This window comes from Bos indicus, chromosome 9 (assembly GCF_029378745.1).
Source record: "Bos indicus isolate NIAB-ARS_2022 breed Sahiwal x Tharparkar chromosome 9, NIAB-ARS_B.indTharparkar_mat_pri_1.0, whole genome shotgun sequence".
NCBI lineage: Eukaryota > Metazoa > Chordata > Mammalia > Artiodactyla > Bovidae > Bos > Bos indicus.
In genome coordinates, this window is record NC_091768.1 from 54,093,917 (window position 1) to 54,105,308 (window position 11,392).

General features: G+C 41.3%; 1 protein-coding gene across 1 annotated transcript in view; it reads right to left on the minus strand.

Moving 5' to 3' along the window:
• The window catches only part of FUT9 (fucosyltransferase 9), a 246,564-nt gene extending 235,249 nt beyond the window's left edge, over nucleotides 1-11,315 (minus strand). The window contains exon 1 of the mRNA XM_019966980.2: nucleotides 10,900-11,315. The gene's annotated coding sequence lies outside the window, so the exon portion shown is untranslated. The remainder of the gene's footprint in view (nucleotides 1-10,899) is intronic.
• Nucleotides 11,316-11,392: the final 77 nt, after the last annotated feature.

Genomic DNA, 11,392 nt, shown 5'->3' on the forward strand with positions numbered 1-11,392 from the left:
ACTATACTTATGGCAGAAAGTGAAGAGGAACTAAAGAGTCTCTCAATGAAAGTTAAAGAGGAGAGTGAAAAAGCTCACTTAAAACTCAAAAATTTAAGAAACGAAGATCATGGCATCTGGACCCATCACTTCATGGCAAATAGATGGGAAGCAATGGAAACAGTGACAGACTTTATTTTCTTGGGTTCCAAAATCACTGCAGATGATGACTGTAGCCATGAAATTAAAAGATGTTTGCTTCTTGGAAGGAAAGTTATGACCAATCTAGACAGCATTTTAAAAAGCAGAGACATTACTTTGCCAACAAAGGTACATCTAATCAAAGCTATGGTTTTTCCAGTAGTCATGTATGTATGTGAGAGTTGGACTATAAAGAAAGCTGAGTGCCAAAGAATTGAAGCTTTTGAACTGTGGTGTTGGAGAAGACTTTTGAGAGTCCTTTGGACTTCAAGGATATGAAACCAGTCAATCCTAAAGGAAATCAGTCCTGACTATTCACTGGAAAGACTGATGCTGAAGCTGACACTCCAATACTTTGGCCACCTAATATGAAGAGCTGACTCATTAGAAAAGACCCTGATGCTGGGAAATATTGAAGCAGAAGGAGAAGGGGATGACAGAGGACGATGTTTGAATGGCATCACCACTCAATGGACATGACTTTGAGCAAGCTCTGGGAGATGGTGAAGGACAGGGAGCCCTGGCATGCTACAGTCCCTGGAGTCGCAGAGAATCAAACATGACTGAGCAACTGAACAACAACAACACATATAATGGAGTGTGAAAGGGAGAACTCCATTACTATAAATCAGGTAAATCATTAGAACTTTGACTGGTTCATATGGGAAAGAAGGCAGCACAGGGCACATTTCCTTTTAAAGAATAATGACAAGTAGTAGGCTGTCTTATTGCCAAACCTCTCCTTTGTTCTATCATGCCAAACTTAGATCCACTTGGAAGAGACAGTAAAATCTCTCAGGTTTTTACAGTGGGTTCTATCAGCTCTAAAGGAGCTTTAGCTCTCTTGGGAAGATTTTTCTGAGATAGAAAACTCCTATGGAGAACCACAGATGAGGCTTTGCCTCATATGTGAGCTTTTGCTGTGCTGTGCTTAGTCACTCAGTTGTAACCAACTCTTTGTGACCCCATGGACTTAGCCTGCCAGGCTCCTCTGTCCATGGGGATTCTCTAGGCAACAAAACTGGAATGGGTTGCCACGCCCTCCTCCGGGGATCTTCCAAACTCAGGGATCAAACCTAGGTCTCCCACATTGCAAGCGGAATCTTTACCAGCTGAGTTACAAGGGAAGCCCGATGTGAGCTCTTAACTGTCCTGAATTGAGTTTAGAATTCTGATGATCTTGACCCCCCAGAGAATGAGGAAAACACCCAAAGAAATCAAGGTAAATTCTTAAGATCTCACCACTGTATTGGAAAACTTTCCCAGCCCTAATGGTTGACATCATCAAGGACATCATCTAAACAATGGGGCAGCTAATGTCCTGAAATTAAGGTGGATTCCTTAAAAATGATCACCACTGTGTAGCCAGACTGAGTCAGCCAGAAGTTGCAAACCCAAGGTCCTAGCAAAAAAAAGCAGTGTGGCTATGTTTTCTGAGTCCAGGAATCCCAAGGGTTGAAACAGATGGTGTTAGCCATGATGACCTTGCTCCTCAATATAGACTACTGGATGGGCCAAAATTTGTTCAAAGTTCATTTGGTTATTTCATGAGCCACTGCCACATTATTTGAAAGTACAAATAAAGCCTCTTTTCCTAATCCCTGATTCCTCTCTCTTCCTCTCCCCTGGCTTACAATTTAAAGAAAATTATGAGCAGAGACTAAGGCATCCCTTTTTCCAACAAGGTTCAAAGGACATGCATCCACCTGAGTGTGCTGGAGTATTTCAGGAAAAAGGAATCAAACTTTTATGGGCATGTTGGACATGGATGCCCACGTTGTGCTCCCACCTGGATCTACAGAACAACCAGATTCAGCAAGTGGGGTTTAAGATTCACAGTGAGAAAGACAACTCAGTCTTGTGGAGAAAGATCTTTGGGCCAATTAAATGTGCCATTTTGTTGTTTCTGTATCTGATGGTATAGCAGGAATTAATGTGTTATATGCTCATATTTTATCATCCATTAAGTGCCTGAAAGGATTATCACAACTAGGACAGGCCACATGTAGAGAAGTGCTAATGGAACATGTAAATCACTTTCCAATCTTCTGCCTGTTTCTTCCCAGAAACAGTATAAAATCCCTTGAGGAGAAAAGGCAATCACAGCTCTGCGTATAGCCTTTAAGACAACACAAGTGAGAAGAAATACAGAATCATAATATAACATCCCTGGATGGCCAGTGGAAGAAGACTAGAACTGAAAACTCAGAATGGATTATTACCTAACTGCTCACGTAACTGAACCCACTGCACAGCGGAAACACTTGCTATAATATCATGGACTGTGTCAGTGACTTCTGGGGACAAAGACCATTCACATTCATGTGTCACGGCCACCAATATACAACTGAGAGTGTGCATGCATGTTCAGTCTTCACTTGTGTCCAACTCTTTGTGAGCCCTTGAACTGTAGTTCATGGAAGAGCTAAAGAGCCTCTTGATGAAAGTGAAAGAGGAGAGTGAAAAAGTTGGCTTAAAGCTCCACATTCAGAAAACTAAGATCATGGCATCCAGTCCCATCACTTCATGGCAGATAGATGGGGAAAAAGTGGAAACAGTGGCTGACTTTATTTTTCTGGGCTCCAAAATCAATGCAGATGGCGATTGCAGCAATGAAATTAAAAGACACTTACTCCTGGGAAGGAAAGTTATGACCCACCTAGATAGCATATTAAAAAGTAGAGACATTACTTTGCCAACAAAGGTCCATCTAGTCAAGGCTATGGTTTTTACAGTGGTCATGTATGGATGTGAGAGTTGAACTATAAAGAAGGCTGAGCGCTGAAGAATTGATGCTTTTGAACTGTGGTGTTGGAGAAGACTCTTGAGAGTCCCTTGGACTGCAAGGAAATCCAACCAGTCCATCCTAAAGGAGATCAGTCCTGGGTGTTCACTGGAAGGACTGATGTTGAGGCTGAAACTCCAATACTTTGGCCACCTGATGTGAAGAGGTGACTCATTGGAAAAGACCCTGATGCTGGGAAAGATTCAGGGCAGGAGGAGAAGGGGACAACAGACGATGAGATAGTTGGATGGCATTATCGACTCAATGGACATGGGTTTGGGTGGACTCCGGGAGTTGGTGATGGACAGGGAGGCCTGGGGTGCTGCGGTTCATGGGTCACAAAGAGTGGGACACGACTGAGCGACTGAACTGAACTGTAGTCTGCCAGGCTTCTCCATCCAAGGAATATACATTTGCAATAACCCCTCAAATTACTACAGTTATTTCAGAGGTAGATAGATTCTTCAGCCATTTGCCATCCATAGATGGGTAGTATGATTGCCTCTATAGTACAAAGCTTTAACAAAGCTTTAATGATACGCTGTTGATGACAAAGTCAGAGGCTTCTGTTAGCAATGCCTTGACTGTAGTGTCACACATTCCCACCAGATGGGGTATCTGATAAGCCCTCACAAAACTCGAGGGTTTGCTTGTTAAATAAAGTCTCATGGGAATACACTGGCAGATTCACAATAATTAGTCCCTATAGCAGTCAAAAAAAAGAAAGAAACACACACACACAAACCAAAACTGCTGTCTATTCAACTCCAACCAACAAAAAAGATGTCCAGCATCTTACTGGAATATCAAGGACTGATAACAGTATGTACATCACCTAGACTATCTACTTGGACCTTTATATTGGCCAATATAAACACTAGCACCCTTTGAATGAGGTCCAAATGAATACTCCATGTTGGAAGCTTTCCTGTAAGATGTGGCATGCTATCTGTATTCGGGGCCCAACATCATGAATAAACCTGTGAGATACAAGTCTCTGTGACCAATAATTTTGTTGACCAGAGCCTCTGGAAAAGGGTGGCAGCCTTCATTGCAGGTTCTCTTCAGGATTTTGGACTAGTCACTTCCATAATTTGCAGGGCTCACCACTACTGGGTACACTTTTTTTGGAAGCAGATATTAGCAAGTTCTTGAGTCTGTTGTCAAAACTGAACTCGTAATCCATGGAGGTCTGCTGGCTGTCCAGCCTGCTGTCTTCATTTTGGGGTGGGTCAACCCAAACTCAATGGCTCAATGTGAGAAAGAGTCCTAGAGTCCTACAGACCTCTCATAGCCACCCATCCATAAATGGAAGTGGTATGTATATTCAAGCTTTCAGCTTGCATAGCTCCCGTGTCATCTTAGTTTTACATGAAAAAAAAAAATGGCTCTCCCAAACTGTTGCAAGGGTCCTAAATTTAACTCTCTGCTGAATCTGCCATCCTCAGCCAGACAGCTTTTACCACGATTTGATCTACAGTCCCCTTAATCTTAGCAAGAAATATATTGGAACTAGCAGGAGACAGCCCTAGCCCTGCATTTCCCTTGTGAAATACCTGTCAACACCTCTGGATGTCTTTCCTGCTCCCATTTCTGTAACTATTGCTTAGCCATTCAGTGGGGCAGACAAATGGCATCAGCCTGCTGATGTGGACAAATGGAGCAAGTTAGATTAACTGCCCTTGTGCAGCCACTCCAAAGCAAGGACTACAATCAATTATTCATGCTTAACTTAGAGGGTAAAATCTCAGACCCTTCATGGGTCTTGAAAATCAGGAGAAATTGGTTACTGAAATAGCCCAGTTGTCTCCTACATGTCAATGCAGTGAAGCCATCGTTAACACTAACAGTTCTATGCCCCTGTACATCATGCACTCATATTTAATAAATGTTCACTAACAGAGTAAATGGGGTACAAATATTTAAATTATCTTTTTAAACTTAAATATGTTGTTAAAATAGTTTATAAACTTTTAATTATTGAATAGATATTATATATATTGTCCACTGTCTACATTTCTTTTTTCTTCTGTACATTCTGTCCCTTTGAGTGTTCCTTGAAGATTTAGGCTTCTTGAAAGACAAACTTGCTATTTCAAACTTATATTAAAGTGGATAATTAGTTACATATCCATTAGAAAAAAATTACACTAGGAACTACAAGGAGTGAACTGACTGTTAGGTTCATTAGCATGAGACTATTTTTGTTAATACTGTGGCCACTTGATACAGAGAGCCAACTCACTGGAAAAGACCCTGATGCTGGGAAAGACTGAAGGCAAAAGGAGACAAGAGTAGCAGAGGATAAGATGGTTAGGTAGCTTCATTGACTCAAAGGACATGAGCAAACTCCAGGAGATAGTGAAGGGCAGGGGAGCCTGATATGCTGCAGTCCAGGGAGTCAAAAAGAGCTGGACACAACCTAGTGACTGAACAACAACGACAACATTTATGTCAATGCACGTTCATAAATAGCTGCATGGTCAAAACATTTGTGTTAGAGTTAGAAGTAATATGGGAAGCAATGGAAACATGTTTTTTTAAGGACATAGGTTATTTCTGTGCCAAACTTAGCCAAGTCACATGTCCGTACATTTTGGAAAGGCATATTATGATTAAGCTGTAATCTTTTTAATTTATCTCTAGACACCTGTGTTCAGCAACATGTTTGTTCTTATCTGTCTTTCCAGTTATATTGTAAGCTGCCTGAGGTCAGAACCTATATCAAGTTTGTCCTTATGTCTGTAGTCATCACTTTACTTTTTGCCATACACTGGACCCTCAATAAGTGGAGGCTGAATTACACTCCAGAAAAACTGTGTCAAGGGAGTCTTAAAAGATGTAGTTCTCCTTTCAGTCAAATCTGCATCTTAAATGGTTTAAAAAAGGACAGTTCCCAAGACTTCTTCCACAGTTTTTGAACCCATCACCAGTGGTCTGAGCTGGCAGATTCCCCTAACTTTCATCAACCCAGGCACTCTTAGATAAAGCAGTGTTGTTACAGACAACATCATTGAGTTATCAATCTATATTACCATGTTACTCTTCCTAACTGAGATGACACTGATCACCAAGAATATATTTGAACATTTATTTTTTAGCTAGTAATGATGACAATTCCCCATTGATTTAGTCATTCATTTTCACTGATTTCTCTGACCATCAGTGAAGAAAAGGCTAAAAGTGCCAGGACTTTCAACTGTGAACTTGAAACTTAGTGCAACAAATTTATTTTCCCTGACCTCTTGAGCTATTCATAAACTATGGTGACAAAAAATTAAAAAACCCCAAAACACATGATGTACTAACTTTATCTATGGTGGCAAATATCAAACATTCATAGAGATGAAACTATACTGAACCCTCCATAAAAAAAATAAAATGGAAGTGTCCCCTGATATACGATTACCATGAAAGAAATGTATACCTTATTATACCTATTAGAGTTTATGATGGCCATTAAAAGTAAGTTAAACAAAATATAAATTACTAAAGATTAAATAAAAATTTTAAAAGCTTTTCAGGTAGACCAATGACAATTAAAATGTTTAAATATTTAAAATATTTCCCAAGTTCTAACCTGAAGATAGGATAGAGTAAGCAGAAAACCTTTCTTTCAACTATGATGCTTTGAGACCTAGGTATTTACTGAAGAAGCACAGACTTTTATTTCATTTCATTTTTGGTTTTCTTTTATTTTAAACTGATTTGAAATCAGTCCTTAATATTCATTGGAAGGACTGATGCTGAAGTTGAAACTCCAATACCCTGGCCACCTGATGCGAAGGACTGACTCATTTGAAAAGACCCTGATGCTGGGAAAGATTGAAGGCAGGAGGAGAAGGGAAAGGATGACAAAGGATGAGATGGTTGGATGGCATCACTGACCCAATGGACATGAGTTTGAGAAAACTCCAGGAGTTGGTGATGGACAGGGAGGCCTGGCGCGCAGCAGTCCATGGGGCTGCAAAGAGTCGGACACAACTGAGCGACTGAACTGAAAATACAATAAGGGGGAAAACTAATGTTTATTTTATAAAAAGATAAACAGGATGAAGTCAGGAGACATGGATCCTAACTCTTTCTATTGACTACTTAAGAACCTTGGGTAAATTATTAGTAAAATGATGAGAATGAAATGCCTTCTACATCCTCTAATTGATACCTAAGTTCTGTGATTCTTTCTAGTAAGAGTGTCAAGAGTTCCATTTGCATCTAAATGAAGAGTGAATTTCACAATCACATGTAAAATTAGAGAATCTAAATGTTTCTTTCCTATAGGAATTGTAATTGTACTCTAGAGTTGACCTTATGAGAGTATCACTTTGACAGCACTGTTGTAAAACTTTGGTTGAATCACCACGCCTGTTTTGAAATATTCATTTTCTTCTTTGCTCTTTGAGAATGCTTTTTGTTAAATATTTCTTGAGCTATAGAATAAAGATGGAAAACAAAGTCATTTGTAAACATTTACGTAATCATTTGATACTTGCAAGAACAATTTCAGGATTTAGAATTCATAAAATTTGCAGCATTTTGTAATATACACTCTCATGAATTTGTAAATAAAATGCAAATATCCATATATATGAATAATATATCCATAAATATAAGTAGGAAATATGAAAAATATATATTAAGCTATGAAAATATTTTGTGTAGTTATCCCTCGACCAAGTCGTCTTGCCTTCATAAGACACTAAATCACCTGATTGGCTCTTTATCTAATATTGTAACGTTAGGTGTGCGTGAGTATGTATTTCTTTCAAGGTTTTGCTTTTAAAGTTGTTTAGAATTTCATTTAGGTCAATTAGTTCACATAAAATAGCTTGCCTATAATCCCCAAGTCTTACTAAATAAAATCGAGGAGGCACTTCATTAAAAAAATTATACTTTTATTGCTGTAAATAGGAGACATTTTTTAAAATGCAAGTTGGAAAATAGCTGTTGTCCCACATACCAAAATAATACAGCTTGTATTTAGTTAGCTTTACTTGAGTAAAGAATTTAATCAAGTATCCATAGGTATGTACCTGTTCTCTCTCTCCATTCTTGCCTGCTTTTCCTTCCCAGGCTCTCTTACAACCACACAGAAGCCAAAACACAATTTTAGATGGAACATTCAACTAACAGCAGTCTGTTGGTGAAATAATCTATATCACTTTCACAATTTTAAATTTCTCTTTACCAATTTTTGATTTCTCTTTACCATTGTAAGCATTTCATTTCAACCAAGCCCATTCTCTGGGTGGCATATAATTCCAAGAATTGTAAGATTCAACTTAAACAAATGCAAAGACATGCCATTCAAATATTAGTATGCCTTGTCTCCGCATGTGCTATATTTGTTTTGCAGAACCTTAATAATGACAGTGACACTAAATTTAGGTAGATCTTCCTAAGTTTCAGCTAAGAGTTATTAACAGAAATTTTGCCACTATTTATGACAGACTGATTATTTGCATTCTCACAGACAATTCTAAGGCTATTTTAATGTTGCACATTGTGCAAGCATATATCCTTACAAAAGGTGTGCACCTCTGACATTGTTTGGAAGTTGATGCTAAATAGGATAACATTAATACATACTGCTGTGAACTTGTCATTAGCACAATTTTGGGCAATAACTGATAAAGTCATCATTGTACTTGCTTTTTCCCTTTTGTTCAATGGAAATTTATCTTTTCCAATAGAGCTTCATAACTGTTGGAGACATTGTATTAGTAAGAATACACTGTTATCCACTGTTATCCAAAAGGTAAAGGTATTTAGAGGAAAAAAATGATCTTTTGATTCAGCTCATAACCTACCTACTCCCTATCCACCTGATATGACCATGTGTGCATATCTGCAGTAATTACAAGTTTAAATAGTTTGAATATTCTTCATAGTCAAGCAAAATTAAATTTAACCAACTAAAATTTCTGAATTTAAAAAACAATAAAGCGCTATTCATAGCCGCTCCTGACTTTAGATGCAGCTCAAAAACACACTGAAAACCATCCCTTGCCAGTGACTTGCTCAATGCATTTCTACCTCTCTCTACACAAGAAAAGAGAACTAAAGGCTCAAATACAGTCCGAGTTAAATTTCTTAAAAACTCTCTACATTGTGGAAGGCAAGATTTTAAGACAATCTTCACTCAATAAATTCTTCACGTAATTGCTCACCTTTCCCTATTTCTTGTGTAAGCAGAGATCTGCTTGTTTAAGATCAGGTAGCATTCTCTCCCTCGACTGCAAGAACAAGAATGCCAACTGGATTCTTATTTTCTCAAAATTATTTAAAAGAATAAAAAACAGTTACCACCAGGAAATTTATATTCACACACTACATACTCAAATGGAACACCTTTTAAAGTTTCTAACATCTATTTCTGCATACTCTTACCTGCATTGCTTCGAACTCAAGCCCTATGACCAAGGGTTCTAGAGAGTAAAATATGCTGAAATTAATACATTTCATTACTTCTTTGAAAATTCAATCAAAAACTGTGTGGTGGTAGTTTTGTTTTTAAGATTGCAATACACAAGGAATCAGGAGCACACATTATAGTGTTTAAATCGGCTCTCCTTGCATCATTCATTGCCTCATCACCTTACTCATATTATTACTTCATTGAACACAACTCCCCCCCCTTTTTTTTCAGCCTCATCACCTTCATTGAACACATCCTTCACTGAACATAACTTCCTTTTTTTCCCCTCAAACCAACTAGAATACTAAAACGTTAAACATGGTTTTGGAAGAAAAGGCTGATGCCCTAAGAAAACTTCTACAGAGATTGTCTGGACACTAAGATACTACTCAACACCTGAAGCACCCAGATAGTGCAGAGGCTTTTTAATACAACGTTTTCTGATCTTCTTATATCCCTCTCTCAGCCACTAAACCCAAAGAAAAATAAGGGTTTTGGCTCATTGCAAACTCAAAGAAGATTTTAAAGGGTGAGTTTGATGCTATTCTCCTCTCTTTCAAGAAAAAGCTTCTTATTCTCAAGAGTTGCGGGGCTTTTTCTGTCAATGTTGCAAAGCGGATTCATCACTCAGTCAGATGCACGGTTCTCAACCTGAAATTAAGACTGATTCCAGATTCCAGGGAAACAAGTAAAATAGGGGCGGTCCCCGTCCCCAACTAAAATGCCTCTAAATGAATACAAGGAACCTGAGCGACGTAAATAGTTGTGCTCTTTAAAGCAACAATAGCAAAAAGTTTAGTCGCAAAAGATTTGGTTTTTGTCTTTTTTCATGTTTGATCATCCCCTAAACAGCCCCGGTGCTAACAAACACACAAAGTAACTGTACAGATGCCAGGATCTGTACAGATGCCAGAAAACTGTCCGTGTCAGTTTTTTGAGGTGGCAGTAAAAGCTGGAGAGATACCACCGTTTCGAGGGAATAAGGTCAGAATTTACCGGCAGAACCCTTCGCTCTGCGAAGAAATACGGCGGGACTGTAGGACTCTGGAGACCGGCTTTCGAAAAGGAGGGAAGGTGGGTCAGGGGCATACTTTGTGAGGAAGGCTTTGTCAGTGCGAAACCAGGCGCAGGGTGGCAGGTGGGGGGCGTCTGCGGGCTGCCAGAAGCGGGAAATCAAAAGCGGGCGACGCGGGGACGGTGGGGGCTGAGAGGACCCTGATGGGGTGACCGGAGGGTCAGGGCCATTCACGGCTGCTGCGAAAGTAGGAGCTCTGGAGATGGAAGCTGAACCGGGGACAGCGAGTTGCCCCAGCTGTCCTCGGGAGGGAGAGGGTTCCCAGCAGGTGGAGTTGAAATCAAAAAGCCCCTCAGGGATCAAGGAGCAGCGCTCTCCGGAGACCCCCGCCTGGAGGTAGAGGAATCACAGCAGGTGGTTTGGGGGGTAACCCCTAATGCCAGAGGTTCTCTCGGCTGGCTGCCTGGCCGCCCGACCCTCTGCGCTTTCCAGGCTACTCACCGGTCCGGGGTGGAAAGCGCCATCCAGGCGCGCCTGAGAGCTGCGCGGCGCAGGCGGCGGGCAGGGCCGAGCGGTGGCAGCGGCGCTGTCCTAGGAGCGAGACTGGAGCCGGGGGACGCCGAGGCGGCGACAGCGGCGGCGGGGGCGCGGGGAGCTGCGGGCGGGGAGGGCGGCGTATCCGGAGCTGCTGCGCCGCGCGCGCTCTCTGCCCATCTCCGGCTCTGCTGAAGCGGCTACTGCTGCCGCCGCTGCGAGGGAGGGAGACGAGGGGGAGGGGAGGAGGCACGCGGCAGGGAGGGAGGGAAGAGAAGGGAGGTGGGGGGGAGCAAGGGGAGAGGGGAGACGGACTCCCAGAGTGGGGAGGAGGGAGGGAGGGGCGCGCGAGCCCCGCCAAGGTTCCCACCAGAAGGGCTCGGGGAGGAGATCTCGGCGAGGAGGAGTAGGGTCTCTTCCCCGCCCCCCCCCCACCTCCCCTCCCCTCCCCTCCCCTCCC